The following is a 23,975-nucleotide window of genomic DNA, read 5'->3' as shown; positions in this document are numbered from 1 at the left end:
ATTTCCTCGTATTAGTACGGCTTAAATGGAGCTTATTTTACTTCTATGTGGATGTTTGACTTCTACACGATAATTTTTATCATAATTACAAATAAATCCCCAGTGGCGAAAACAAAATAATATTTCCATAAAAAACATTTCAGTACTTACATAAACAGGCCTCCATGGCTTGTTAAATGCGTAGTGACTTCGTGGTTAGAAGTTCCGTGTTCTGGCTCCGTAATCCCTGGTATAATGATCTGGGTGCAGGGTTCGTATATTATCTTTCCAAATCTCCTCTTTCTTCTTTTCTTTGCGTCGTAACCTCCGGTCAAATTACCTGGGAAAAGATTTCCAGGATCTATTCACAATCCGTGTCGCTTACTGCTTTTGCTAAATTCACTACACGCTCGTCTTCAATTCGTTATACCTGTCGGAAATATTTTACTGGTATCCAAGGTACCAATTGCCAATATTGTCGCGAACAATAACGTCAATATTGTCGCCTTACCATTGTTCTTCACGGAGGTACGACGACGAGAAAAAAACCTTGGTATCATTCAATGCTTGAATACAAGCGAATATATATAATTACAATAATTTACTTAAATTTTCTTTGAAAAACTACTTAGCTTCCTAAAAGCAGAGATTAGCATTTTCACAGTTTCTAAAATATCAATTGTGCATTTTCCTATGTGAGGAATTTCACTGAAGTGCCATTAAATTATTATATTTTATTTTCATTTATGTATGCTACGATTGCCTACTCCTTTTAATTCTTGGTTTTTCTTTATAATTAGATACAACAAACATTGTTTCGTATATATGATTAGAAGAACACACTGTCAATGTATAACAGCTGCCTGACGCCTGATTATCGTCCCCGACAAAATATATTATTGAAAATTGCGGTCCCAATCAGCGATGTTTGTAAATGATACATTGCATCGAAAAACTATCGCAAATATTAACTCACCAATGGAAAGCCGACGAAATTCCACAAACAACATAACGAGAATGGTGATAGAAATGATCAACGAAGTGTTGGCTGACAAGGAATTTTTTAGGAAAGACTCCGGCCAATATATCCCTGTTTTCTAAATATTAAAGTTTCATCCTAGTAGAGGTATAAGCTACTTGAACACTAGACATTGTATGGTGTAGTTGTTCTAAATAGTCGTAATTACTTTTGTAAGAAGAAACTGTAATTGAACTTTTCTCAGTACTTTTACCAACACTGGTATGAATATGATGCCTCGTCATTCGATCGGCGAGCGCTATCACGTTCGTCATGATTATGCCCAGCGATGTTGACAGAGACTCTGAATTCAAAAATACATCTCTGAGTTTCCCGGCGAAAATTTCCGTGCGTTGCTGCTGCCAAATATTACAGTAACTTACTGGAAAATATTTTTGGCGGGGATTCCAATTGAAATGTTGCTTCATGTAGTCATTTGTATTTTTGTAATGTGGTATAAAGGGTATTTAGCACGTATTCAAATATAACATTACACATAGAAATTAAAGAAAAAGGTTTTACCAAGTACTGGGTGTCTCCATCTCTAAGGACGTGCGAAATTTTTTTGCCGAAATTTTAAAACAATTCAAGACGCAGGCTTCAGTAGTTTCGACGATGTGACAGATATGGTTGAAAAATGAGATTAATGTACATTGTGTAAATCATCTGCGCTTAAGATGTTTTTTAACGAAGTGCGTAGTGCACTTATGTTCGATATTTAAAAAAATACTTCCAAGTGATACATTGAAAATAAAATGTATGTATTATTATCAGCTAAAGACAACGCTCAACCTAAAATTGATACAGCAATAGTGAATAGAAATTAAATTACATCTATGCAAAAGCCGTAACATTGGTCATAATATCTCCTTTCAAGCAAAATATTATGCAGCTTGAAGAGGAAAAAGTTATGTACCTTGAGAGAGGTAAAATAGACAAATTTTACCACAGAATATATTTTATTTAGAAAAAATAATAATTTGGGCATGAGACGGCTAGTAGAAAAACCCTTTCAATTTCCAAGTTTCGTTTTCAAAGTTATATGTTTCTCCTGGCCTTCACTGTTTGTTGTTTACTAATACCTTACTTATTTTTTAATTGATTTGCAGCTGGTATTTAGCCATTGTTCGTTCCATATTCTTGTCGGTTCCAGGGTTTCCCTCTGTTTCATGGCTATTCTTTATGTTACCTAACAAATTTCAAATTTTTAGAATGACCTGAGTGTTATTTCCAGACAGAATATCGTCTACATTAAGAGCGACTTGAGCATTGACTTGAGTGACCATTTTATCGCAATATTTCTCGAAACCTGAGTGAATTATCTAATGAAAATTGTAGAATAAGTTGGTCATTTTAATGCTATATTGTTTTTTCTTAAATTTTATAATTAATAAGGAATGATATAGCTAATACTTTTAGTATTATTATATTCACCAGTTTAATATCCATTGATTTTACAGCTTATAAACCTGAGGTTTCTCGGATAATTAAACATATCCAGTTGCCTTTTTTCCATAAATTCACGATATTAATACTAAATTTATGTTTCCATATACTCTCATTTGAAAACAATGAAAAAGTAAATTGAATTAAAATATTTTGAGAATTAGACATTCTCAATTTTCATAATTTTCAAAACAGTAGTTTCTCAGACCGCAAGTCACCCTAAAAAAACTAAGAGTCAACATAGAGATATCATATTCCTACAAAGAAAGAAAACACTCTCACTCATGTCAGAATGGTATTTATTAAAACAAGGAATTTTATGGCTATTAAGAGGAATACATATATAATGCAATAAATAATAGCAACTGTTAATTTTGGTCCTCCTCTTCCGGTTCTTCGTCTAAAATGCATTCCTCTGGCCGCTGCGTTCCCTCTTCTACGACGACACAAAGGTGACTCCTTCGTCTACCTATATGCAGGTGGTGTCATGTATCCATTCCCCGCTTGAATGAAAAAATTAATGAGTCAATTGCTGTGATTCGCATCTATCTATAGAGCAAAGAATAATACGCCAGGTAAAAACATCATGTGCTTAATAATATTTTTGGCAGAATGCGAAAAGACGGTAAAGAGAGACGGACGGATGCAATCTATATTTTTTCTAAATTTTTATAAATTCAACGTTACACAAATATCCACTTCTGTATTGCTTGAGTAAAAAACCTTTGAATATTCCTATTCTCCGATTATTACTGAAATGAATGGTCATCTTCATTTTTGTATGTATCATGCACGTTTTGAAGCTAATTATATTCTTAATAGAGTAATTCTACATATTAGATTTCACTTTTCACAGGGTGAGATCATTTAAGTGAACTATTATTTAAGTGAAATTATATTCAGCACCGTCATTTTAATTCACAAAAATATTCCACCTTTTTGTCAGGTTTTAAGGAATGGATTTTCCTCATAGAGATATGACTGTCAAGTGGTAGTGAAGAATGGCAGTGCAACCGATTAGAGTTAACTGGTAGTGCTCGAGAAATAATTAACCTCACAACCTACTAAGGAGTTTTTTTTTGTATATCGGGACCCTATGCATCATTTGAAAGGAAAAATCAAATAGATGCATGAGTGTAAGAAAAACATCTCTCATTTTGGCTTATATTTCATAAATTAAAAAATAAATCATCTGCCTGAACAATTGTTGTTTTTACCCGGCAAAAATTCTCTGTTTTCAAATGGCTTTAGGCACATCTAATACGGCTATAATGTAGCATTTATTTCAGCATCGTGTACTTAACATTTGTGTTTTTGTCTCCAAAACTTCATGATTGTCGTAAAAAAAAATCAACATGTAACCTTGTCTTTGAAGTTTAAGTTTGCACTACCAGCTTGGGAAACATACTTAAGATCTTAATTAAAGAGTTAAGTGACAAATAGAAGTTAAATATCATGGGATGATTGCTGATATTTGATCGATGAATGGGAAAACGCACGAAAAATAAAGTACTCACCTTGCGTAGAGTGGGCACCAATATCTAAATATGAACTCTTCTCCGAGGTCCAAAATGCTTCCTTGTAATTTAGGTAATGATTTTGTGATGGAAATTTGAGGTAATGTTATCTGGTAGTCGGAACGTAAATTTGGAGAAGAACCGAAAATTTTGCTGGTCGAGTGATGGGTGTCATACTTGATTATTAGAGGCGTACTGGAGAATTTTTTATCGATCTCCCCGATGAACATGGGGTATGTATTTCTAAGGGGCAATCCCTCACAAGACGCCGATCTTTTTGGTTTATTTTTCGGCCGTGATGCTTCGGTTGTTTCCAGCAGAGAAGGAGCAGATGCGGATATTGAAGGGTTTGTTGGAATATCGGTGGGTGAGGGGTCACAGATAGTTCCATCCCCTTCATCCTTCTTCGACTTGCCGAAACAACCTGAAATCAAAAGGAAACCAAATAATTCCGGTTTAAAGAAATGATTAGTAATAAATTAATCGTGCGGTACAGTAAGCCTAGGATTCCAGTATACCCTTAAGTCTCTTTCGGCTCATTAGCGAAAATATGAACGCATAACCAGATGAAATCAAAACCGTCATCGTTATGGCGTGTGATCGATTTTGAATCAATAGGATAATATAGTGAATGTTTTGAAACAGTTTTTGACTATTCATTCCCCTCATGCATTTTTATCGGTGCGTTTTAGAGAATTCGGTGTCGTTATCAACCTAAACCCAAATGGATTAGTCAACATATTCCCAAAATTTCCCTGATGTCTCAAAGATTCATTGACCGTGTTCTAATTATCGTCATTCACAGGCTGGCTACCTGCCTTTTCTCTGCCATCAACCTGCATTGAAAAAAATGAGGAGGTACAAACTGTTTCATCTTCTAATTTTGCGTACATGGCTTAAACTCACATTCCTTAAAAAATAATCGGATGTTTCATTAGGCCAATGATAAATGAAGAAACTTAATTAGGATATTTTCACCCCCGTACAACACATACCTAAATTTCGTCGTGAAATATTTGAGGGTGTTATTCAACATAGCAAAGTAATTATTTAAGACGATGCCGTACTCGGACTGTATGCTCATTAAAAAAAAATTATGGGCAATTAGTTAGAATACACACCGTCAAATGAATCAAGCCGGCAATATCTCCGTAGCGTATTTCAATAGGGATTCCCGCCTCAACATTAGACGTACGTTGTTACATTTTATTCTGACAAACATCACCACTCGACTCCCTATCACACCTACTCTACTCCTTCCTGTACCCAATGACGGAGACAACACGTAAGTGTAAATACTTAAGGCAAGGAGACTTCGTAGAGGAGGCCCAATTCCATCTCATAATGAAATCTCCATTTCATCCTATCTCGCTGATTCCTATCTCCACTTCCTTAAGCATTTCAGTCGGTTTTCGCAAATATCAGCGGCGCAGTGATAAGTGCAATACAGTCAACTTTCTTCAATGTTTGCAATAAAAAGGAATAGCATTGAGCAGTGATGAATTTGATATATTCTGAACGTAAATTTCGGGTCGAAGGAAATCATGAAAATGTCAGAGAAATAGAAATCGGGACTGCCAGCCATGTAATTAGAAGGGAAATTTCAATATGATGAGGAAAAACTACTTAGGCGCTGCAAAAAGATTGTTTTGCTTTTGAGAAGAGAGGTGTTCGTTTTCAAAAAAAGGCTATTCGGGCTTCCAGCCGGGTGGTCTCCCTCCGTTCTGCCGACGTTTCGGAACACAAGTCGGGTTCCATCCTCAGGGCTAATGGTGGCGAAGCGACGGCAGAATGGAGGGAGACCACCCGGCTGGAAGCACGAATAGCCTTTTTTGAATATATTCGCCGGGAAAGCATCAGATTTTAGGTGTTCGTTTTGTTGTCGTCCTTGCTGGGCGGTACGGAGTAATACCAGCTGGCGCTGATAGTTTTTATTTCTTACATTACCACCAGTACTTAACCACGGTAAACGTTCTACCTTACTCCAGTCTTCCAAAAAAATGCCAAATGTTTTCTGCCATTCCTTTGATATAGTCATTGAGTAAGGGAATTTAAAATGGTCGGATGGAAATTCGGGAAAAGTAAGGAAAAATAAATTGGTTCGCATGAACCTTGACTATGGACGATACTAGGAAGTTTATAAAGATTAAGTATAAGTAAAATGCATATCTCTAAAGCAATAAATCGAGGATTTTGACCAGCAAAATGTCTCTATTTACCTAACATGTATCCAAACTTATTATATATTCAAATCAAAAACTTAAAGTCTATGATCAAATATTTATATCTCGGTAAATAATTTGCACCAGGACTATTATTCACTGTTTGTTCTTCACTTTTACACTTCAACATTATGACAATTAATTTCGATTTTTATGGGTGTTATGATTTAATGAGAAGGGAGGAATTCCCATCTGAAGAACGATTATTGCAATGATTCTCGCCGATAGGCCATCTGAGGAATTGGAAGGAGAGCTATGAAATTTGGAGGCGTATCATAGAAGAGACCCTGAGATTAGGAAGATCATAGAGAAAATTGAGACAGATTCTAATGAAGGAGAAAGATACCGACTCACGAATAAAGGGCTCATAAATTTAGAGTATGGTAAATAGAAATTCTATGTTCCGAAAGAGGTGTTGGGGCGCTTAGTAAGAGAAACGTACCACATGTATGGTCATCTGGGAGCAGAGAAAATATACAGGATGTTAAATGAGCAATTTGCATTCCCTAAACTACTCCGAATCGTACTAAAAATCATTTCTGGATGTACGACGTGTCAGTTATGCAAAGCACCGATTTGTGCCACGTATGCGGAAACGCAGTACGTAGTACCGAAAGGAAGAAACGACCTTTTATACATCGACATCGTCGGACCATTACCCAAGGGTCAATACGGCCATAGATTCATACTGACTGTAACGGGCGCTTTCACAAAATATATCATGTTGTACCTAATTAGAAAAGCCATGACAAAAAGTCATAGCTAGGATGATTTTCGAGCATCATCTACCAGACATGAGAACGTACAGGCGGATTTTGAGGGATCGCGGGACATAATTTATTAGCCCAATGTGGTCAACGAAACTAGCGGGTAAAGGCATAAAACCAGTATTTTGTGGCATCCGACACCCGCAGGGCAACCAAGTGGAGAGATATCACCGCACGATGAAGATGTTTCTCCGGATATTCTGCAGCGAAGCACACTCGACATGGGTGAAATGGTTGAAGGTGGCTGAGACGTGTATGAACGATTCACATTATAATACGACAGGAATATAACCGGCGGAGCCGCAGCTGGGATACTGGCCGGAAAGAATATGGGATGAATGATTGGGGATCGGAATCCAAGAAGAGACGCAGAATACACCGGAAATGATAGAGAGAATAAAACAGAATATAATAAAAAAAGGAAAATAAAGGGCCGAGAGGGCGAAACGGTGAAACAAATGGAAACTGACAGCATTCAATGAGAGGGAGAAAATACTTTTACTCATGATACTAATACCATGACTTTTACTCACCTGCCCGGTATCACACAAGGATAGAGGAATATACCAAGGTTTCCTTTCCGCTCTTCGAAGGGCCATATGTCATCAAGGAGTTTAAAGGAGCAACGACGTGCATCATCGAACAACACACTACAGGCGCAATAAGAGGAGCATACCACATAAGCAATTTCAAAAAACAGAGTGAGGAAACAACCACCGAGACACACGACACCGTGAACAACCACATACTGCACATACTGAGGGACAGCGACAATGGAAACGAAACCCTAGGGCGGGGTCGCGGGGATACACTCCTGGGGCAGGGACTGTAAGCGCTAGATTTTTTCTCCTCTGCACCCAGAAGGGGAAGGACGCGAAGGAACAAGGAAGGAGGCGCCGCCGCGATGAGAGCCCGACGACGCCTCCGGGGAGGGGATAGGGAAGGAAGGAAGGGACGAGGAATCCCGCACCGTCACAAAGGCGGGCGGGCCCTACTAGCAGTGGGCTCAAGCGACAGAAGGAGAACGCGGAATGGACGTAACTTCAGTGGGGAGAAAGCAGGAACGATGTAATACATTGTTACGCGAGGATAAGCTGAGCGCCGTGGAACTACAAACAGTAGAATTAAAGTGAGGCATAGCTTATTCATTTATACTGAAAGGATAAACAGAGAGGCAGTATGATTACATTGTAAAGAGGGACCTATCTAATTGATGTTTGCATACGTGGTGAGAATGAGAATAGTAAAATGGGAGTGACGAGTACAAGAATGAAGTGATATTGTGAACAAGTGGGGATTTATTTTGAAGAAGGGGGAGTGAATTTTGTGCACCAAGTGGTATGAATGTGATATTAGAATAAATGAGTCAGGTAAATGAAGGAGAGTAATAAATGAAAGGGGGGCAGTATAAAGTCAAATGAGCTTAGGAAAGAAAAGTGTTAATTTATTTTCATAGTTAATGTTCCAAATGTGTTCTGTGGTAGTTTAGTGTGCAGAATTTTACTAATAATTTTAAAATTTCCAATTTAATATTCTTGTACTAGTCTCTATTCAGTGGCGCCGACTCCATGGGGCCTGAGTGGGCCCGGGCCCCCCCAAAAGTTCGTGACAGATGTGAGGAAAAATGTTTCAGGCTTGTCGATCTTCCCCTAAGTGTCCAGATATCGAGATTCGAGTGATCAGGGTTCTAATGTTGATCATATGACTCTTCTAAAATGCTTAAAAACCTAAAATTCACTACTTATAAAATTTACCCGGGCAACGTCCCCGGTTTGGGCCCCCCCAATATTTTTTGTAAGTCGGCACCCCTGTCTCTATTCATTAATTCAATATAAAAAATAAGGAAAGGTCAAAGTCAAAGGCGTTGGGGCTTCGATTGTAAAATGTAGATTAGGGCATGGTAACCAAATTTTTTATAGTTGCTTTGTTTAAAAAAAAGAGAGTTGAGTTTCGAAGGCTTTTAAAAGAAAATGCTTTTAGCCCCTTAAATCATTTTTTTAAATGGGGCTAATGTAACAATTAATTTCGAGTTTTATGTTAGTTGAATGTGGATGTGACAATAGGGTAGTTTCCTTCATCAAAGAAAACGAAAGGCTTTGATTGCGATTCGTTACCCACCATTAGTGTATTCATGATATACATATTATTTGGTTTTAAAAATCCCAGTTCAGACGAATGGCAATGCTCAATTTTAACCGCATTTGAAAAGGCTAGTTTGGCGCCCATGCGATGCCACTCCACGTGACGTCACAGGAACTTAGTTTCTATACGAGAGTAGATAGGAGTTTTACATCGTCTGAGATTACCAATGAATGCAAGAGGCACAGAGCACAGGGAAACATGTCCTAATAATAACCTGGTAAAACTGCTCAAGGTCGGAAAGTTTTCTTCATTTGATAGGGTATTAATAATCCTTATTTAAGCCAAGCGCTACCTGGGTACTCCACTACTTGCTAGCATCCTGCATCGTATCAGCGCTCAAAGTCTCGCCCCAAGGTCACCTCACACGTTGAAAGCGGGAACCAGAATGACGTCACACGGGGTTTTCCCAGCATTCATACTTAGCCGTCGCGTTTTCGAGCGATTGAAATTTTTCACTTCATATTTAATCGCGAAAAATATAAATCGTCGGTAAAAAAATCTCAAAGCGTGAAATACGTACTCCAGGAGTAATAATCTTTCGATTTAGCCAATAAAAAAATAATAGGAAACCACCCTATTGGTGGGAGAGGAACAATGAGGCAAGTGATGGTGGACGCGAAGATTGTTGTGAACGGCAAAAGAGAAAATACACGAGTATGGTTGATAAAAGAGTGGCGTGCGGGTGTACGTGTCGGCGCTCCCGATTTGTTTGTGAAATATAAAACGTGACAACATTTTTAATAAGCTGAAATTTGTAAAAATATAGAACTAATGTTTTCGTGAAAATATTTTGGAAATTAGGTATACAAGAATGAACCTTTTAAATGCATGTAACCGCTCTATTGCCCGTTGGAGGGCAACTACAGCAGACTTATTTCATTAAGTGGTGTATAGCAATGTTAGTTGAAAAACAAAAAAGATAGCTTTAAAATTTTCATTACCTAATTTATAAAAATATAATTTTTTTAAATGTATTTTTGAAATACAGTAGATTCCGGTTAATTGGGACATATGGGGACTTGTGCACTTTGCCCCAATTAGGCGAACGATCCTGTATATTGGCATAAACAAACGTTGAAATGATGGAAAGAAGACTAAAGAATGTTTATAATGCATCATAAGTTCATTAAACTATTAATTTGATTAATAAATCAGCGAGTTTAGTTAATTTATTATCATTTTTAAGAATTATAACAATTTAGTTAAAAATATTTTTCACAGCCTCGGACGACATTGAATGAATGTCTTTTACTAACAATAAGTCCTATTAAAGAAAAGTCCTATCCTCTTGCGGATAGTATAACAACAAGAGCTTTCAAAATTGGGCAAGAATACGAGCATTTGTGAAAAATTAGAGTAAATCAAAGGAGAAAAATATTTAAAAATAGTATTCTGAAAGCAAAAATAAATTAATATCGCCGCGAGTCTATGTCGCCGACTCATGGCCCAATAAAGTGGCATGCTGTGCCAATTAAGCGGAGAATACTCTGGGATATTCCTCTACTGGGTTCTGTTCTTCAAGATATGCCCCAATTAAGCGGCTGCCCTAAGTAACCGATGGACCCATTAAACGGAATCTACTGTATATGATATATTTATTATTAATTTCATACTTTTGATATCCATCCTACTTTAAAATGGTGTATTTAAGGCCGGATATCCAATCGTACAATTTTTTTTCCAATTCTTTATTTCGCATTCCTACTTTTACTTTAGCATTTATAACTCCCCATTAATTACATTCTCCCACACCCATAAATAGAGTCATAAATAATACTTGGATCAAAACCGTTAATATCCTATTATGATGAATTGGGCAATCTAATTTTCAAGATAACCGATCCGGCAACGCAACGCTTGGTTTTCTGTAAATTAATTAAATATTAAAATATATCAGGTTTGGTATGTTGGGCTAAAATTCATGATTGGGCCATACATTTTCTCCTATTGGAGAAATATAAATGAAGTTTACTTCACGTATATGAGGATACTTTACTTCATTTCCACGTTTTTTATTATGATTGCAAATAAATCTCTCGTGGCGAAAACAAAATAACATAAAAACATTTCAGTACTTACACAAACAGGCCCCCATGGCTTGTTAAATGCGTTTGTGGCGTCGTGGTTAGAAGTTCCGTCGATTTTTAAATCGGGTAATGGTTTCGTAATCCCCGGTATAATGATATGGGCACAGGGTTCCTTTGTTATCTTTCCAATCTCCTCTTTCTTCTTTTCTTGGCTTCGTAACCTCTGGTGAAATTACCTGGGAAATGTTTTCCAGTAGCTATTCACAATCCAAGTCGTTTCTAGTTTTTGCTTTTAACTCGCTGCGCTCGTCTTCAATTCGCTATACCTGTCGGAAGTATTTTACTGGTATCCAAGGTACCAATTGTCAATGCCCTCGCGGGCGCCTTGCCATTGTTGTTCACGGAGATACTACCATGCGAGAAATGCCTCCTACGGAATCACTTTTTAAATAGCAATGTTTTATTGCAAGCGAATTTGTTCAATCGTAATAATGTATTTAAATATACTTTTTAAAAATCAATAGATACAGTAACTTTAATTTATACCAGCATTTTCACAGCGTCTTGAATATTAATTTTGTATTTGCTTCTACGTGTAATTTGTCTGGAATGCTACTAAATTTTCAGATTCTGTTGCCACTTATGTATCATAAGATATCCTACTCTTTTTCATCCTGGTTTGTCTTTGGATTTATATTAAGTAAACATTGTTTTCATATCTATGTTTCGAAGAACGCACTGTCAGTGTATCGTGGTTGTCTGACACCTCATCATAGTCCTCGGCAAACGATAAAATTATTATTAATTGCTGTCCCAATCAGCGATATTTGTGAAGCATAGAATATATCGAAAAACTATCGCAGATAATTACTCCACATCGGGAAGTCAAAACAACAGAACGAGAATGGGGATATAAATGATCAACAAAACACTGATTGACAAGAATACTTTCAGGATGGACTCCGGCCAATATATCCCTGTTTTCTAAATATTAAAGTTTCACCATTTTACGCTAACAAGCTACTTTCACTATAAACTATTTACGGCGTAGATTTCCGAAAAACAATCATTATCATCAAGAATCTTTGTCAGATATTGATGCACCTATTGATTTTTAAACCGAATTCATTTTCAAAAAAAACTTTTGTAGTCAAGCTATTTCACCTATCCCAATTTATCATATCGTTTTGTAGTTTAGGCCTCTTATTATACACAATCACTTTTTTAATTTTAGGTTATTTTCGGAGCTTTTGACGAATCTTGGAGCTTTCCTTTGTGTTTTTTTAAGTTCCCTAATAGTGTTTCTGCGCCGGAACCCCTATACTGGCAGCTTATTCAAGGTATGGCCTCATGACTTCTAAATAGCACCTATCTTTCCCTTCTTCATTTGATAACAACACTCTTGATAAGGCCTTGTTTTTTCAGGGAACACAAATATGTCATGTGTGCTCCCTGCTATGGATATGACCGTATGGAGTGGGTAAGGGGTAGTAGTGGCAGATACTTTGACACTACTAGGCTGATCCTCTTAAACCTTTCGTCGGGCGCAATGAATCTAACTGGAACTGCGATTTTTTAATTTCTCCGCATCACTAGGTGGCATAGAACCTTGACACTAATAGTAGCTGTTAGTTTTGCCTCGCTCTATGCAGCCTTTCCGCTTTTCGCATTTGTGCCGACAAATCGGTGGCGGATTACTTAGCATAATAGGGCAGTTTCCTTCATAAAAGAAAACGAAAGGCTTTGATTGCGATTCGTTACCCACCATTAGTGTATTCATTATATACAAATTATTTGGTTTTAGAAATCCCAGTTCAGACGAATGGCAATGGTCGATTTCAACCGCATTTGAAAAAGGCCAGTTTGGCGCCCATACGATGCCACTCCACGTGACGTCATAGGGACCTAGTTTCTATACGAGTAGATAGGAGTTTTACATCGTCTGAGATTACCAATGCATGCATGAGGCACAGACTTCAGGGAAACATGTCTTAATAATCACCTATTAAAACTGGCTATGGTCGGAAAGTTTCCTTCGTTTGATAAGGTATTAATATTCCATAATTAAGCCAAGCGCTACCTGCTAGCAGCCTGCATCAGCAGCCTACGCCTAGCGGCGCACACGTCCTTGCCCCAAGGTCACCTCACTTTGCGGCAGCGGGAACCAGAATGACGTCACGCGGGCTTTTCCCGGCATTCTTACTTAGCCGTCGCGTTTTCGCGCGCTTGAAAATTTTCACTTTTCATTTAATCGCGAAAAATAGATATCGCCATTTAAAAATTAAAAAGTGTGGAATGCGTACTCCGGGAGTAATAATCTTTCGATTTAGGCAATAAAAAAATAAAAGGAAACCACCCTATTAGCAAAATAATTAACCCTGATCTGATAGAATTTGACATGCAAAAATAAATGACATGATTCAATACTTAAAAGCCTAAAGCAAGGGTCTTCAACCCGCGGCCCTCCGGCAAATTTCTTACGGCCCCTAGGGTCTAAAGAAAATATTGTATCGCTTCACAAAATATGAAATATATATCGACACACTCGTCAAAAATCGCTTTGAGTTATTGAACTTTTTAATCGATAAAGAGTATACTGCACTTTGAAATTATGTTTTTTTATGTTATTGATGTGGCAGTAAAGTGACGTGGAGCATTGTGGCCCTCCTGACGATGTGAAATACAGTGGAACTAGGTTATAACGTCATCAAAGGGACCAGAAGATTTTTAACGTTACAGTGACGTTATAAAAAAAGCAGCCTTAAATCTGAGTGACGCCACAACTTGACATTGCACAAACAAAACACAACTAACGACGTATAAAACAACTGTCAACATACGCGATGCTCACACGGAGGTACGTAGTGATGTGACAGATGATCTACCGTAAGTAACGAAACAAGCAATACAATACAGTGTGCCTGTGTCAGTGACCTTGTAGAATGTAGGGGTGGGAAGGGATAAGACCCAGGTTTGCGGGACAACCCCCGCTCCCTCCAGACACCAATTAAACAAAAGAGTTGCATCCCGTCACCTGCTCAACGTCCAGTTTGTGACCTATTTTTGCTTTTGATGTTTCTACACATGGTTTCTATGAACTTTGGGACATAATACAATCACACTACAATTTTTGCAACCTAAGAATCGCAAAATTGTTTACGCTATACCCGAGCGTCGCAATATTTGTTGACGATATAAACGGGTTTTCGTACAGCATAAAATGTCCAATTTTGGCTGGTCTGTATAAAATGTGACGTTAAACCCGAGTTGACGTTACAGCCGATGCCGTTATAACCAAGTTCCACTGTAGATGTTTGCCCCGTGCATTAAAAACGTTTCAAGACCCCTGGCCTAAAGGTCCCACTTTAAATAACACCCTGCTAAATCGGTTCAGGGGCGTTAGACGGCGTGTAAAGGGGTCTATGCATAGCACGTAAGACATCATTGAAGTGTTAAACCACACTAGCAATGTTGTTTTAAACTTTAAATGTACAACTGAGTCATGCTCTCATATTTGCCAATCAGGCAACTCAGCAGTTCAAATATTGCGTCTGGCGGAAGGTTAAGGACGAGATAACTCATATGGCTAGTCTAGTGTCCATCAGTCTTCTATTATTGGCACCCCTGGAAAGAATTTCGCAGGCAAACCTACCTGAATTTCTGGAAGCATAACTCCCAGGATATTATTACCAGTGCTCTTGGACCATTCCAAACGAATTGGTGTAGCCCCTTACAATAACTGCTGAGTCACAAACGTGGATGTTCCTCAAAATGGTATCTTTAGTAGGAAAATGTGAATGACTTAAAAATTGGCCATCTAAAGCTATCTTAGTCAATATTTCAATATGTTACAGCAATTTGGAAACAAATATGGCCATTCCGATGAGACAGAGGAAAACAGTCAATTTGCAAATTATAATAATAATAAAATTCAAGTCTATTAATAATAATTCCAAGAAAATTGACGAGCTTTAATGAAGACTAACACGTTCAATGACGACGGGGAATTAGGATTTGTTTTTTTTATTGTAAAATTTAATTTATAACAATCATTTTAAACTAAAGAAATGACTACAATGAATAATTTTGAAAATAAATTACTAAAATAAATTACTAAAATAAATTACTAAAATAAATTACTAAAATAAATACATATGAAACTAAATAAAAGATCTCTGCAGGCAATAAACCAGATTTATAGTCTCTACCTCAGATATATGACTCCGTCAAGCATTGCCAATAGTCATTACCTATGTGCCAGCTTGGCTATAGCGTATCCTGCAAACTTTTTAAAAAATCATTAATTATTTGTAGATAAATAATTCCCATACTGATCACATTGCCTCAATTTCGACTGATATTTTAGCCGATTTTGGTATATATTGAAGATACATTTTTTGAGATATTGCCTCTTTTTTTTCATGCCAAAATTTCATTTCTCCGCTTTCTTCGTAATTTTTAATGACAATATTCCACTTTTGATGGTGCCAGAAAAATTTTAAAATTTGACGTAAATTTTATTTTTTTTTAATTGCAATAGATTGCATTGAATTTTTTCCTAACTAACATCATTCTTACCAATTAATGAGAATAGTATAGAATCAAATCAAAAGAGAGAAATTTTCAACATTTGAGCATTTTTATTCTCCAAATAATAAACCTACGAGAACAGAATTTACACTACCTTGCCAGAATGGCCATTTTTGTTTGCTTTTATTGCTGCGATTTCATTTAAAATATTGACTTCGGAAGGGAAAAATATGTACATAGTGTGGCTTAGCACTCATGTGTATATAGCACTCATATATTCGTACATTTATTTTTTTAGAAATATCGAATATAGTGACCCCACATATCCTGCATGAATAAGAATGGAATGGACCATGTACATTATAGAGGCTTTCCAATCAATTTATTTCACATCAGCTCCCAGTTGACATCAGATCTGAAATTAGTCAGGTCACATCTGGACGAAATATGGAACTGAATTTCCTTTTCTGGCACTTGTGGGTAGCAGAGAAAAAACTGGTTCATGTTTCATACCATTTCCATACAAATTGTAGCATTTTTTTCGTTTGGTGGGGCCCCCTTGGATCCAGGTGGAGCGGATCCTAGCCTCACTCGAGCAAGACACTTTTCCCGACCCTGCCTCGCGCTCAGAGAGATAATCTGGGTTCTCGGAAGAAGGCCGTCACTGCGGGAGGTTACCCCAGCCGATATCAGCTGAGGAAGTTCATTTTTGCATCACTAAGTCCATTACTTAAAGTTAAATAAATACACCAATCGTACTCCTTTCTGTGGAGCGATTAATTATGTCTTTCGATCGGGGCTCTGCGACGAGAAATAAGGATTTACCAAAAGAGTTCGGAGTTTAGCCGATTGCATCCAAGGAACTGGCAAGGCTGAAATTGTGGAAGGGGAGAGGGAAAGTGAAAACGTCTATTTTCCCCACTCCACTTTTAAGCTTGTCCACGTGTACGCGGAATTTTGGTGCAATTTCCGCAAAGGTGTTCGGCGGGGTGTGAGTTTTGACCAACCCATACTATTTTATCTATTACTCTATTTCCAGAAGGACGGATTAGAGCAACTGCGAGCTTATCGTCCTAACCTTAATCAGACACGCGTTCGATAGCTGGATTCAGGCCAAGAACACGGGATAAGGACGCGCGGTCAGACCAGATACTACTGTATAGACATGAACATGCTAATATACAAATAAAATTACTAGTTAGTAATAGAACACGAAATGTTAGCGTAATGAGTAATTCATAAATGAGTTAGAATATGCCAAGAAATGCCTGAAGATAGATGACAACTAAGTTATGAACATAATGGAATTAAACGAAAAAAGAAACGAGATAATCGGATAGAATTCTCAGGGGACGGTCAAATATCCACAGTGAAGAACATACATATTCGTAGAAGTAGTAGCTAATTGCTGTAGATAAATTCCTAATAGTGTTTTCAAGGATTCATCATGACTACTCATAATAGCTAGTAATGGTTTGACACCGTTCTCAATTCCACTCACTCTCCTACCCGCAAACATTTTCATAGCGACGTATTTCTTCTCTTTTAGATCCTTTACAACTTGTCCTAATTGACTCATTCGGGGCCGTCTCCTTCCCATCCACCTGTCCTTCTGCGCCATCAGGCCATCAAGCCTGCGACTGCTCGGGATAATACGGTAGTAGTTCCCCCTTGGCCTCCCCATTGCAGTACTGCAGCCGTTAAAGTATACATATGTTACCACGCCTGCAGTAAAATGAGTGTCGCTGTACTGATCAATGTGGTCTCCATCTTCACTCACATGAGGAAGAGCTGTTGCCCTCTCCCCAGGGTGACGGGAGGCTTAGGTAATTGTTGGCGACCTTCCTTCGCCGAGTCACGGCATCTTCACAGGCTTAACGTATCATTTAGATGGTCTATCTTACCCAGGGATAGATCCATACCACCTCGGAATGCAGGCATATTTTGTCTATGACTTCTTACTCGACAAGTAGACTCGCTTATATTGTAGCTAACGCAGGGCCGAATCAAAGGTGGGGGCAAGGGGCCGGGCCCTGGGCTACCCACCAACCCACGGTGGGTTTTCCCACGATGGCAGTGGTGAGGGCTTGGGGTCCCATCGCCACCTTCAGCCACTGGTTGATGGGGGCTATTGCCTTGTCTACACTACACACTTAACTTAAGTGACTTCACTTAAATATAATCTTAAATGTGGTGCGGTAGCTACACTTGAGCTTTAAGTCGACTTCAGCACCGTGATTGTCTATATCGGGAAACAGTTATGTTGACAGATGAATGTCTAGGAGAGCAATTAGTGATTCTTTGATCCAAAGCGACTGTTATTTGAAATAAACTTCCAAACTCCGTGAATTAACCATTTTGGATTCAGAAGGTTAAAAGGAAAGACCGATTTCAGTTCCTGAGGGAACGCTATATGGCGAGAGGTGATGGAGCCAGAGGAATTTAGAATTACTGAGCGTGACTTCGTGGAATGACATATTCATAACGTAAACAAAAACACTTATTGCTAGTCAAATTCCACTGCTTTATTAAAACCATTGATGTTCAATTTCAACCATTAATTCCTCCCACGTCCAATGAAATCGCCACATCTTATCTCCCTCGGCATCCCTAGGACTAACATTAAAGCCCTATGCAATAGTTTCAATAACAGTGTGTGGGAAGTTACTGAGTGCATTCGTTTACGTTATTTTCGATTATGACACCATGGAAAATAAACTGTTTTACCGGATCCTCTGCCGTCGTCTCATTGTCAGTCTTAAAATTCCTTAAAACGTTTCTAAGTTTTATAAATCGAGTTTCACCGTGAGCAACAGGCATAGCAATTAGTTTTCACAGAAATAAAACCAACAATAAGATGAGAAACACTACAAAATAAATTCGTTGAATTAATTTCCCCAACACTAGAAATTAACTAACGAAATAGAACGCTCAATAACCACATCATACAATACAGCACAACTTAGAACATAATCAACGGGATGATGTGAGATGGGTATTTATGTGCAATTTACAACACATGAAGAGCTTCAACCGTGCGGAAACAGTTGCCTACGCAATTTAAGTTGGGTTCTAAGATGACTTAAGTGGAGGTGTACTTAAATGAAGCTGGTGACACCTACACTACCAACTTAAGTACAGAGCCAACTTAAGTAGTCACTTAAGTTACTAGTGTAGACCCGGCATATGGGTCTTTCGAGCGCAGCTTGCTGGCTCGAGGTGACCTCTTATAGTAGAGGACATCTTTCGCGAGTGGTACCTCGACCTGCAAGCTGTGGAGTGAATGAGGATGAACGGGGCCAGAGGAGGGTCACAGCCCTACTCTGACCTCGGGAGTGCGTGGTTTAGGCCTGACCGGAACCGGAGGGTACCGGAAGGGGAATCCCCACATTAAACAGGATAACGAGCCGACAGCATGGCCTCCTGGGCTGGGCATGGAATGCGCTGAAGAAATGAAGGAACAAAACAATTTCTCAAACACAAATAAAACTGAAATCAATCCATGTAAATTGATTACTCAAATAAAATATATTTTCACTTAACTGCGTCGTGTTTTCATTAATCCTTCGCCTTTAAATCCCGACGGGAGGACTTGGATATTCATACTTGATCTTTATCCTACGGTGTAAATGTTGAGAGAAATAAATAAAGTCAAGCTGCAAATAAAATATGAAGACCTTGCATCTGGTGAGAATAGAAATTTACAATGTAAGCGATTGAAGCATATGGAAATTAAGTGATTTTATTGGAGTACCAAGGAGAATACATGCGCCACTTTTATCACGCTGGAGGTATATCTGCTACTCTAAATGAGTTACTGCTGATGAAAACTTATAGTATATACGTAAAACTTATACGCTTATTTATACTCAACTCGTTTCAAATAAGAAATGAAAAGGGGAGCGTTAAGAGTCCTGACCTCAGCCGGGTCAGGAACCCTGTGGCGATCCCGAGAACTCTCCACGAAATCTATTCACCGGAAGGCACCAAATTTTTCTAATGCGAAGGGGAGTGGTTAGAACAATGAATATGTGAACGACTATGAAAAGTGACGTCATGGCAAAATTAGCAGTGCCGTTAACGCACTTTCCTTAACTTTTTTTAAAAGTGAAATATTACTGTTTTTTACTACAAGTTATTATTTACATTTTATTCCAAGTTTTTTGTTTTGGTTACGTTGAGCCTTGAACACAGGAACAGTTTTATTAATGATGATGAAAAATCATGTTTTGCTAAATATTTTAACTATTGCAAACATTTTAGTAACTTTGATTTTGATATTTTACATTGTATAGACAAAGGAAAAAAGCTGGACTTTTACGATAAATTTGAAATTGTTAATAGCCCGCATAATCTTTGTAACGATGAAGTGTTTTCTGCTAAATCGCCTCTTTTAACCCTGACCATTCCTCCCCGCTCTGTGAATACATAGATATTTTTAATTTCTGACCTACACCAACACCCGCTCCTTTCCTGGTTGCTATTACTTCTCTTCCTACCTCCCCCATTCACTGCCTTTACGTAATCCCTCGTCCCCCCTACCTTCCCTCTTATCCATCTGTTTAGTCAATCTGTCTCCTCCCTCCCTTGCTATCGTTTCCACCGCACCCTTCTCTTGCTGGACGGTATATATGGAACGAGGAAATCCAAATTTGTACATTGATAATGACACTACTTGTCGAAACCGGGTCGGTACTGAAGTAAATAAAATTGTGTTGAAGTTTACCATTTTATTTCTTAGTTTACCATTTTAGTTATTCTCATAGAAAGGATGAACCTTCAGGGCAAGCTAATATTTGGATAAAAGAATTTTTAAATAGTCTTTTTGATGTTTTCCTGTTTATTTTTATGATACTTGTAAATAACTTACAGACAGCAGGCTTTCATATTGAATTTCCGCTTCGCGGCGTAATTTTTTTTCTATTTCCACTGGCTTCAAAAATGAACATATGAGTGGAATAATTAATTGCAATCTTCAATCAAATATATATGAAAATTCGACAGCAAAAAGTAGTGTGGGTTTTCTTCAATAGCCTCATATTCTCAGCATGGTAAGATGTGGCCATATGGCAACAGTTGACGGCAATGGGTTTATTCAGGATATTTATTGCTGATTATTATTTTATACAATATCAACATAAGAAAGCTGTTTTGCTTGAAGCTGAAGGACCTTTTCTATCTCAATGAAAATCCTTTTTTGGCAATTGATTTTTTTTTAATGGAAAATAAAGGAATATATAATGCAAGGTTCACTAATATATTTCTTATAAATATCACCCTATGCTTGGTTTTTCAAGAATAGGATTTTTTTATACTTTAGTGGTCCTTCGTGCTATTTTAAATATATTCGTGAACCTTACAAAGTTTAATCTTTTATTCTTACCAGGTGAAGCGTGAAGATAACTGTCAGATTTTTTAATTTTCTCCATTTAAAAGGTAAGTACATATCAGATGATAGCGGATAATGGGCATTTAAGCAACTTAAAAACAGCTGGTGGGTAAGTGAATTGCTTAGAAATGGCAGCAATGAAAATAAATTTCACCCTCCGCAAACACATTAAAAAGTAGTTACTTCATCTATTAACTGCCGTCAAAATAGCTTCAAATTTAACCTTAAGTTACTTTACATTAAATGCAAATAAATACGCGGCAAAAAATAATTTTTTTCCGAATTTTACAGCAATACTGCTATGCATATTAATATGCTAAACTAGCAGGCCAGCCGGCTTACCTCTGGAAAGACAGTACCCAGAGAAGTGGTAAACTTGAAACTTGAAATTCATGGTCACATAGCAGGATTTTTAGGCATACTGAACACCAAAAACATGGAAAAAACGATTTCCAAACACAGCGCACGGGATCAGCTTATACCCGCTTGTGAACTCATATCCCAGCAAAAAGTTTGAACCGAGAGGTTTAATAGTAAGTGTGGTATCCTTTGAGTTATGTTTTCCTTTTGATTTGGTAAAGAGGTGTGACTACCCAGCAGGATATCCAACTACAGAAGTCGTATGATGTGACGTAACAAATGGTAATGAGAAAGCTACGCGAAGAACGCGTCAGGCGTAGCTGAAATTATCACGACGGGGTTTGAGAGCCTGAGATTCACCTAAGTTGTGTTGAAATTTACAGCGGACAGGTGAGGAGACATCCTCTTTTATTTATGTAGAATATTTTGAAACGAAAGGATCAAAGACTGCTGTGATAAATACATGCAGCATTAGCAATATTAGAATTTGCGATAATACATCATGATATATAATACGACTCTCAGAGCTTCGAAGATGCCGTCTTTAGAGAGTAGTAGTTGTACATGGGGGGCCTAAATTTGAGACCTTTATCACCACGGCGAGAAAAATGAGTACGGTAGCATCCCTGCATGTTACCTCGCTTGACTTTAGCTGTTGTTGTTAGCGGACGACTACTCACCATACTCCAATATGCCGTGTTCACCATTGGTATCCAGCGGAGGGAGGCAAAGCGTGAGGGGTGCATTACCAATACCCAGCCGTTAAAGTCGACAGTCAACAAGCCCGAAAGCTGCAGAAGGCGACGCAAAAACGTAAAAAAATTCTATGATACCATTTTCTAGCCTACCTCCGGATTATCATGCGACACAAATAGCCGACTTCGAAAAATGTCCATTTTTTGAGGTTTGTATCTCCACGGCGAGAATAACATATAAGCAGTGGCGCCGACTCCATGGGGCCTGAGGGGGCTCGGGCCCCCTCAAAAAATCGTTATGCGTGTGAGGAAAAATGTGTGAGGTTTGTCGATTTTCCCCGGAGTGTCCAGATTTCGAGATTCGAGTTATCAGGGTTCCAATGTTGATCATATGACTCTTCTAAAATGCTTAAAAAACTTAAAACTCACTACTTATAAAATTTCACGGGGCAAGATCCCCGGTTTGGGCCCCCCAAATATTTTTTGCAAGTCGGCATCCCTGCATACAAGGAGGTATCTCTGCAAGTTGCCCAAGTTAACTTGAGCTATTGCTGTTGGGGAACGATACTCACCCTTCTTCCAATGCTCTGTTTTGTCATTGCCTGGCGTGGTTCTCAGCAAAAAGAGGATAACCGAAGTGGGTGCATTACGACCAGCCAGCCGTTCAATTGACAGTCAACAACCACCAAAGCTGCGAGGAAAAACGTAAACAAATTCTAATGGTACCAGTTACGAGCAATCTTCCTTATATTACATATAACACTAATGGCCGGCTTCGAAAATGCTCTTTTTCAAATCTAACGTCACAGGGGCAAAAATATGCGAGATTTGAGGCTTGAATCTCCATGCTGAGAATAAAATTCATTGATCATTTCAGTACAGGGAACCTATTGCTTCGTAAGAAGGCCTCTCCTCATACTTAGAGGTATCTTTAGTCAGGCAAAAACAAGACTAGACGACCCAAGCTTATCGCCTGCCAGCAGTGGCGTAACCGGGGGGAGGGGGGAGTACAAGTGGTCCGGAACCCCTACTCCCCCCCTCCAAATATAAAAACAATTATTTTCCTTCATAAAAGAAAATAAAATATTGAAAAATCGTGAATTTTCAAAATATTTCTTAAACCAATGAGTTTTTTTTTCGATTATGAAGAGTTAAAATTACTGCAAAACCCTCTATTTAGTATCCTTTTTCAACAATTTTTACCCCTGGTTTATGGACACCCCCTAATGAAATTCCTGGCTAAGCCACTGGCTGCCAGATAAAAATGCTCATACGGTGATTTCTTATGGTTCTCACTGTAATTTTGAACAGAGATCTGATCCTCCACTCGTCCACTTATCAGGAAGCTTAAGGTTGGATAAATAAGCATTCCGATAACAGCTACTGGTCACCATCGGTAACTGGTTTGCAATTTGCAAACCCAAAAAAAGTTTCCAAAATCTCAGCAAACACCATAAAGTGTTATTTGATTAGGCTAAGCAGCATTGGGATGTTTCCCCAATGAAGGAATTTGCACTAATAAAAATTGTGTTTAGCAAGGCATGGGTGAATTAAGAAAGAAAGGGGTGTAAGACAGGGATATTGCTATAACCATTCCCATTTAAAATCAACATCAAGAAGGATATCAATGAGTACAAAAAAAACGCTCATGGTGTAAATACTACTGCAACACTCCCAAGCAGCAGTCAACACCCCAAAAAAATCCAGAAAACATTGTTGGCATTAACATAAGACAACAATGCAATATCTATGTTCATCCATTTCATGTTGTAAGGATATCAGTCTAATTTCTCGAATAAGACTCACCAAACAACGTTTCAGTGATGTCCAACAATGCACATAGAGGTTCATATTACCACATCTCTCACACATTATCACGTCTA

General features: G+C 38.1%; 1 long non-coding RNA gene across 1 annotated transcript; it reads right to left on the bottom strand.

Moving 5' to 3' along the window:
* Positions 1 to 2,734: 2,734 nt before the first annotated feature.
* On the bottom strand, positions 2,735 to 7,777 carry LOC124164225. Its single transcript, XR_006865987.1, has 3 exons — positions 7,483 to 7,777; positions 3,961 to 4,384; positions 2,735 to 2,946 (listed from the first exon to the last, which is right to left on the bottom strand). It is a non-coding gene; the product is annotated as an uncharacterized LOC124164225 (long non-coding RNA).
* Between the last annotated feature and the right edge of the window lie 16,198 nt (positions 7,778 to 23,975).

The sequence above is a fragment of the Ischnura elegans genome, chromosome 8 (genome assembly GCF_921293095.1).
Source record: "Ischnura elegans chromosome 8, ioIscEleg1.1, whole genome shotgun sequence".
Classification (NCBI taxonomy): domain Eukaryota; kingdom Metazoa; phylum Arthropoda; class Insecta; order Odonata; family Coenagrionidae; genus Ischnura; species Ischnura elegans.
This window is presented reverse-complemented; position numbering and strand designations above follow the sequence as displayed.